Here is an 8,749-nt window from a genome sequence, read left to right as displayed (position 1 = left end):
GTCTTATTAAGTCAATATATATTCATAATTTAGGAATTTTACATCTTTTTGACTTAATTTAAATTGAAATTAGTTTCCAGTATATAAAATCTGAATTAGAATTTAAGAACTGTTAAATAAGCTGTAAAAATTGAGTATGTTTTTAATTTGTTTTGAAAAAAAAAACATTTAGCAGATGAAAACTGGGATCCTATCTCAACACCACTGAAGCCTTATTATCACCTTATTGTTTTTAAATAGTTAATAAAACAGAATTTGTAAAGAAAAAAAATGAAATGGTTCCAAAGGAGTTATCAATAACTATGTCTGTTCCTGCGCAGGTCATCATTAGAATTTCTTTGGGTGTTATGTCTTCAGTACAGGGTCCATAACAGGAGCCAGGGCATGATCTACAGGGGCACTGGTCCCCATTGGCCCCTGTCTGGAACCGCCCATGGATCTATTAATGCATCATCAAACTCGATCTTACGGTCACGCTGTAAATTAATATGAGACATAATTCAAAGTCATGCCTGAACTTTTTACGTCAATCAGAAGCAACCATTGCAAGACAGTAACTTCAATCAGATGAGATCAAGTGAAAATATTAAGAAAAGTTATCAGTTTCACAATCAAAATATAAAGCTATGTATTTCAAATAAATATGCTCCTTAGTGTTAATTTTGATCAAGTGTATTTTATTATTCCATATACACTGCAAAAAAACTTAGGGAACATTTAAATTACACAATATAACTCAAATTAAGTCCAACTTCTATGAGATCAATCTGTCCACTTAGGAAGCAACACTGATTGACAATCAATTTCACATGCTGTTGTGCCAATGGAATTGACAACAGGTGGAAATTATTGCCAATTAGCAAGACACACTCAGTAAAGGAGTGATTCTGCTGGTAGGGATCGCAGACCACTTCTCAGTACCTATGCTTTCTGGCTTATAGTTTGGTCACTTTTCAATTAAATTCAGTTTATTTTACAGTGCCAATTCTCAACACGTCATTCTCAAAGCACTTCACCAGATCATACAGTCAAAATGATTCAAAGTTTTCTGTCTAGGGAAAACCAGTTGATTGCATCGACTCATTAACTTGAATGCAATCTCTCACACTAAGCATGCTTGTTGCGACAGTGGAGAGGAAAAAATCCCTTTTAACAGGACGAAAACAACTCTAAAAGGCGGCCCCGTCGAGGAAACACACACCCAGGCAGACAAACTCTGAGCCAACTCCCATGTCAGAGGATGAAGAGAGCACATCCAGTTAGTCACAGTAAGAGAAATAGGACTACACTGAAAAACAGGCCATGCTCAAACATCTATAAACAAAAGTGATGATGGCAGCAGCACAGCTGATATTTCTCTCCAGGATGGTGTCACAGCCAAACAGGAACAGACCAGAGGAAGCAACTATGATGAGAAAAAGCAGTGAGAGCATAGAGTTAGAATTAACAAATACTGCAGTGGGAGAACAGAGATAGAATGAGGCAGAATGATGAAAAATGGTCCCTATGTCCTCCAGAAGTCTAAGCCTATAGCAGCATAACTATAGAGATAGCTCAGGATAACACTCTAACTATAAGCTTTATCAAAAAGGAGAGTTTTAAGCCTACCCTTAAAAGTAGACAGGGTGTCTGCCTCATGCAGTAAAACTGGCGGTTCCACAGGAAAGAGCCTGATAACTAAAAGATCTGCCTCCCATTCTATTTTTAGGACATTCTAGGAACCACTAGTAAACCTGCAGATTGAGAGCAAAGTGCTCTGTTAGGAACATAAGGAACAATCAGATCAGCCACAAAACTGACTCCACGAGGATGGTATGAGGTGTCGGATGTCTACAGATGGGGGTAGTGCTCACAGCCAAACACTGTGCAGTACGCTTGCCATTTGCCAGAGAACAACAGAATTTGCAAATATATGCCACTGGCACAGTGTGCTCTTCACAGATGCAAGCACGACTGTCCAGGAGTTGGGGGATACTTTAGTCCAGGTTTGGAGGAGATCCACCAGGGGATCATCCTCCACCTCATCAGAAGCATGCCCAGGTGCTGTAGGGTGGTTATACAGGCACATGAAGGCCCTACAGAATGCTGAGCCTCATTTTGACCATTTTAAGGACATTACATCAAAGTTGCATCAGCCTGTAGTGTTTTTCCACTTTAATTTTGTATGTGATTCCAAACCCAGGCCTCCCTAGATTAATAAATTTGATTTCCATTCATGATTTTTTTTCTTTTGTTTTGTCAGTACATTCAACTTTGTACAGAACAAAGTAGTCAGTGAGAATATTTTATTCATTCAGATCTAGGATATGTTATTTAAGCGCTCCCTTTAATTATTTTTTTTTGCAGTATACAAAAAGCTGATGATTATGTGTTTTGAATAAATCACTATATTATACAAATTGACATGGATAATGTAAGGTTTGTTTAATAGGTTTCTGTGAGTGTAGACATGGGTATGGGCTCAGTTTTATACCCAAACTATGTGCTCTCCTTTATCCTTTTGGGCATGAAAACTGGTTTAGAGTTTATCTGCATGACTGTTTCTTTCCCAGACAGACCAACCAATGGAGCTTTCTTTTCTGTCTTCCTCATTCCCTAGTCAACTTCAGCAGAAGGCCGCTCACACTGATTTTGTTTCTGATTTTGATTCTGAATTTTGACGATTGGGGTTAAATAGTTTTATACTTTTTACAGAAAACAGGAGTCATTTTCTGAAAAACATCAATTTTTTCCCACGTATTCTGTAAGGGTTGCAGTGGGCAGGTACCTATCTCCAGCAGTCCGTGGACAGCTCACACAAAGACATACAACCATGTACACACGTTCACACTTAAGGACAATCTAGAGAAGCCAAGTAACCTAACAATCATATTTTGGAGTGTGGGAGGAAGCCAGAGTACCAGGAGAGAATCCAAGCATGCACAGGGAGAACATGCAAACTCCACGCAGAAATCGAACCCGGACCTTCTTGCTGGAAGGCTACAGTGCCTCAAACTGCACAACGTTAGCCTTCTAAAAAAAATAAACTTGCACTGTGCAGTAAATGCTCTCATCAATCATTGCATCACTGTAGGTGATCAGCCTGTGGCTCAGTTAATGTAGCCCATCTTGTTTCATCTCGCTTGCAACATTTGTTATGATGTCACTCACTTTCCTCTTAACCATACTCCTTTGTATCTCTGTGGGATCCGGTCATAATAATGTTCAGGCAAATATAGCAGTGACACATGACATGGTCGTTAAACAAGATGGACTTAGCATGAGAAATACAACAGCTGTCCTGGATATTGTCTGGAAATGCACTTTGCTTTACTGTGTTCTCCATCCTGCTTTTATCTCTGTTACTTCAACTTTTTTTTGCTACTTTCCTCTCTTCCACTTAACCGTACAGTATTCTACAGAGGAGAAACCAATGGCCAAATAAAAAACCTTCGCCTCAATTGTTTACAGCCTTATTTAAAAAAAAGAACACACTATATGTGCTGTTTTAAATTTTTTCTAGTATGTTATTGTAGCAATATTACTAATTGGTTGGCTGTATTAAATCCTATTTGTAACCAGAGCCTGTTAAAGTACCAAAAACAAGGTAGGCTACTCAAGAGAAGAACTATTTCAATATATTTTCACTAAAGTAAACTGTTGCCATCGTGTAAAGTTGCAAATCATATAGAGTTATAAGCAAATTATCACTTTGATAGAATGAAATGGAAAACATATACAAATAATTTTTACACAATAATAAATTCAGGTAAAAGAAACACAACCTCAAATAAAATATATTCACTTTAAAACTTATGAAACCAATAGTTGATTTAAAATAGGGTATGGGTCTTCTGGCACCAGTATACAGTATATCCATTTATTGTATGATCACTTAAACCCCTGATCACACAGAAGGCTTAGCAAATAGCAAATTATATAAAGAAAAAATTACCTATTAATTACCCAATTAAAAAGGTCTCACCTAAACTAAAAGCGTGATCTCTCCTGTGTATCTTCTTTTTAAAAACAAGCTACAAAGTGGGTAGCCAGAAATGTTACTTAGGTAAAGTGTGATCAGACAAAAAAAGTACCTTCTTTTAAGTTACTCATGAAAATATAACCAACCAAATATACACGTAGTTACCAGCCACATTTGCAATTGACTGACTACATTTCAATTAGTTTCAACAGCAACATATGAAATGGGCTTCTTATATTTACAGGAGTAAATTTCTGCCAATTTTCTCAGAGAAGGAACCAATTTGATTTATACGGAAATGAAAAATTATTTTTCTTTTCTTTCAGGAAGATAAAAAAAATAAACTGCTTTGTTCATACAAAAGATATAGATGACAAAAGAGTGAGGAGATGACCAATTTTCATACAACTCTCTGGATAAGGTTAGTTGTTAGCTTTTCTTCTACCTTGTATTTGCCCACTTTTTACATTGGTACTGTACCATGGCTATTCCGTAAAAATTCAAAAAATATCCACTGGACTTGGTTATCAAGATTTGAAGACGTTTCGCCACCTCTCCAGGAAGCTTTCTCAATTCAAATGTCTGGATCCGCAGTGAGTTTGAGTCTTATATAGACAACGCCTTGTATCGCTTGGAAACATGCAATGGAAACCGATGAATGGGTCGTCAGTTCCATCGTTAGCCTGTAATATCTGAACCTGTCTATGATTCTAGGGGTCGGTCGTTAAAGGGGGGATTGTCATTAAGGGGGGGATTGTCTCCTGTAATACCTGAAACCTGTCCATGATTGTTAAGGGTTGGTCGTTAAAGAGGTATTGTTCACCGGCTGGAGCGGGTAGGTCCCTCGTTCCTCTGTGATGGGGTGGGGGGTTTTTACGGAATGACTATGACCTGGATGACTGAGAACCTTCATCAGCATACTGTACCATGGCTAGTCCTTGGGAACCTTTAACTTTTTCTTCCCATAGAGAAGCTGCCAGAATAGGTTTTGTGGCTCTCAGTATACTTTTATCCTCCTGAGATTCCAGACAGGGTAGTGTTGGTCTTACAGTATGTTGGAGTCATCAACTATGCTCCAAGTGTTTTAAATATGGCCATCTGCTCTGTTTGATAAGCATTCTTTTGTATCTTAGGTTTCTGTCTTGGCTGGAACTAATTAAATATGGAAAATGTTTCTGTTTTTTGGAGGGTTTTTTTCTTTGTGAAGCCACCTTTTGAAGGCCAGTCTGATCAAACCATGTTTGGCCTTCAAGCCGCCTGGCTAAAGACCAAGCAAAGAATGCACTGAAGTAAAGTAACTGAACACATATGAGCTGGACGGGCTTAACACTTGAATAGGGCCCTCTTGACAAAAAAACATGGTGCACACCTGTAAAAAAGCATGATGTTCAAAGTAAACAGAGAAGAAAGTAAAAAGATCAGCAAAAAAAAATTTAGCAACAGTTGAGATATTGAAATATTAACATCCAGATCCACTTAGTCAGCAAAAACAACTGCATTGTGAGGTTCTGACAGATGTTAAGAACTATGTTTTAAAACTTCTTTTATGATGTTTTTCTTCTCAGAGCTGTTACTCATAGCTCCATCAGACCCGATGTATAATTCAATACAGGCCAAATGGAAACTCAGTTTTGCCCGGAAGACACTAGAAGGGTTACACAACTCTAACATCACCTTGTTTACCTAACATTATATAACCCTAATCAAGTGGGATTCAAAATGCTGTTTTAAAGATCAACCTTGACCACACGGAGCTCTCCATGGGCCTTTTAAAGACGGCACTGCCATGCAGATTTTTAACAACGAAATACTTAAAAACTGAGGAAAGACTGGATCAGTAGAAAGCGGTTTTGTGATAAAAGGTAGATTTGGGGTTTAAGTAGAGCTTCCTTTTATTAGATGTCAAAGTGCTCTTAAAAAGGCCCTAAATCCAAATCTGCAAATGTAACCTTTAGTGTAAACTCACTTTGAGTGGTCAGTAAGACTAGAAAAGCACCATTTACATACCATCCTTTAAAGTCAAGGCTAAGGCACATGAATAACCAGGTATAATGCTGATTTTGACCAGATTGGTCAATATTGCCATAAAATGGTTTGATTTTACCAATCGGTTGGTAGTTATGTGTCCAACAAATATTTTGGTTAACAAACCGATCTAATATGATAGTTATTTTTAACAAATCTACATTGCTAAAAGTAGTAACCAATATAAAATGCTCACTTTTACCAAAAATATTGGTTCATTTGTGCAACACTGCAACAACATAGAAAGCAAGTGTTGGGGCTTGTCCCAACAACCTTTTGGTTACAAGGCAAACTCCTGCATCCATTACCTTTGTCGCCACTAGGTCCATAGGTATTACATACTATATTTGATTACAACCAAACAGTCAGATTAATAAACCATTAGTTACCATTGATGTTGGCTTTTGAGGTTAACCAATTCAAATGGTAGATCAAAAACAGATTGACTGCTCACTTTCTGACCATTATATTGGTTAATCTAACCAAAATTTGTTTAACCAACTAGATTGGTAGTTTTTCATATAGTTTTTAATTAATATAAACAGTATATTGAACAAAAACAAAATAGTTAATGGGCATCAAACACACTACCTTGAATGATTTCAAATCAACAAATAATGCCTTCTGCATCAACTTACCCAAAACCATCAGAGGTGAGTAGTAGATATTTTTAATGATAAGGATCCTCTAGCTGCTTTAGCCAGGCTTGGCTTATGAAGCCATTATCAATAGTAGATAGCAGACATAAAAGGCCTCTTTTAAAATGACTGGTCATCAGAGGCTATCAGGATGTTGGATGACTTATGGCCAGATTCTATGAAAGTTGAGCTGCACCATAAAAGTAAAATGGATGTCTCTCCAAAACAGACCAGGTTTTTCCACAAAAAGGATGAAAGAGCTGGTTTTCAGTTTCTAACAAAGGACCTAGAACAGAGTCCGTTTCTTCTTAATTTAGGACCCAGTCCCAAATGCTGAGAGTACACAGAAAATTTGCACATACTTCCTAGGTGGTGTTGGAAGACAGATTTCACTGGCACACAGAGTACCAAGCACATTACTCTGTAGGTCCATGTGCTTTCATTTGGAGTAATGCCCAGCCATCCTGCTTCTGCTCTGGCTCTTTGCAGGAAAGTCTCTCAGATAGCCCAAATCAACTTGAACCACCAACATATCAGAGTTTACAGCTTACAAAAACTCTACATTTCATCATGAGCAAATTTATTTGCATCAAAGGTTATTTCAAATGTACCAATACTCGTAGTCTTCCGCTTTATCTGGGACTGGGTTACAAGGGCAGCAGTCTCAGCAGAGACTCCCATACTTCCCTCTACCCATACACCTCTTCTAGGTCTGCTGGGGTAAGCCCAAGGCATCCAGTTCAAAAAAATTTATCAGTATAGTATCTTATGTTTTGTTTTTTAACCAGTTGTTGTAGGCGTTGATAGCTGTAGGCAGGAAAAACCTTTAATTATGGATATCATACAGATGGATACAGATTATTAAAATAATCTGTATCCATCTGTCTTGCACCAGATGTGGAGAAGCCTTTTACTGAAGACACTTGTTTATTCCCAGGCCAGCCAAGATAAATAGTCCCTCTGGGTCTTCTCCTGGGCCTCCTCTCAATTGAACGTGAATGGAACACCAAAGAAGGTGTTCAGGGGTAATCACAAAACAGGATGTATAAGTCACATCTGCTGACTGTTAATGTGGAAGAGAAGCAGCTCAACTATTGAGCCTCTCCTGGATGGAGAGCTCTTCACTCCATCTAGAAGGGAGTGGACAGCCACTTTGTGGAAAAAGCCCATTTCAGCCACTCGTATCCAGGATCTTATTCTATTGGTCATGATCCAGATTTCATTACTATTGGTGAGGGTAGATGGGTAGACTGACTGGTAAATGGAGAGCACTGCTTTTACGCTCAGCTGTCTTCACCATGATAGACAAGATCAGCGTCTGCACCGATCGTCTTAACAGATAGAATAAATAGTTTTGGTTAATATCTGAAAAATGTTTGACCTGAAGCTCAATTGTTAATAACTTTGTATTTTTTTATGAAAGTTATGAATTTATTCCATGTGTGCAGATTGAATGGACCATGAATTAAACTTGAATCATGCTTTTATTAGTTGTCCTAGAATGGCCATCGTTGGGTTCACAAATCAACATGAAAGTTATTAAAAATTTTAAGAAAAACGCTTATAATCACAAAACCTTGTTACACTGCTTCAAGAAGCACCAATTCCATTACTCATTAAATATCTGAAACTGGGGTACAGACAGAAACAACTGGACTACTGCTCTGTGGTCCAATATCCTCTTTTCAGATAAAATGGGAAAATACATATATGTATACGAAATCCCAGAGTTTGGAGGGAGAATAGAGTTGAGAGGAGCCCACATTTTCTAAACTCCAGAGTAAAGTTTTCTAGTGAGTGATGAATTGGGGGTGCGATGTAATCAACTGGTAGCAGTCCACCATTTTAAAAAGTCCATGGTCTAAGCAGCGTTCTCCCAGGAAATGTTAGTTCACTTCATGGATCGCTTTGCTGACAAGTTAGACAAAAATGCCCATTTCTTTAAACTCCAGCAATTTGGGACCTCCCCACACAACCAAAGTTACCAGCTTTAACGATTGCATAACCACCACCTGATTAAGAATCTCAGCTGACCAATGCCCCAAAGAAAAATTTTAGAATTCCCAAGAAGAGGAGAAAAATCAACACTTCAGTGGTGTTGCAGGTGGATAGCTTCCATGCCTTG

Source organism: Cyprinodon tularosa, unplaced genomic scaffold (assembly GCF_016077235.1).
Source record: "Cyprinodon tularosa strain WSP-4 unplaced genomic scaffold, ASM1607723v1 ctg510, whole genome shotgun sequence".
Classification (NCBI taxonomy): domain Eukaryota; kingdom Metazoa; phylum Chordata; class Actinopteri; order Cyprinodontiformes; family Cyprinodontidae; genus Cyprinodon; species Cyprinodon tularosa.
Note: the sequence above shows the minus strand (reverse complement) of the source record.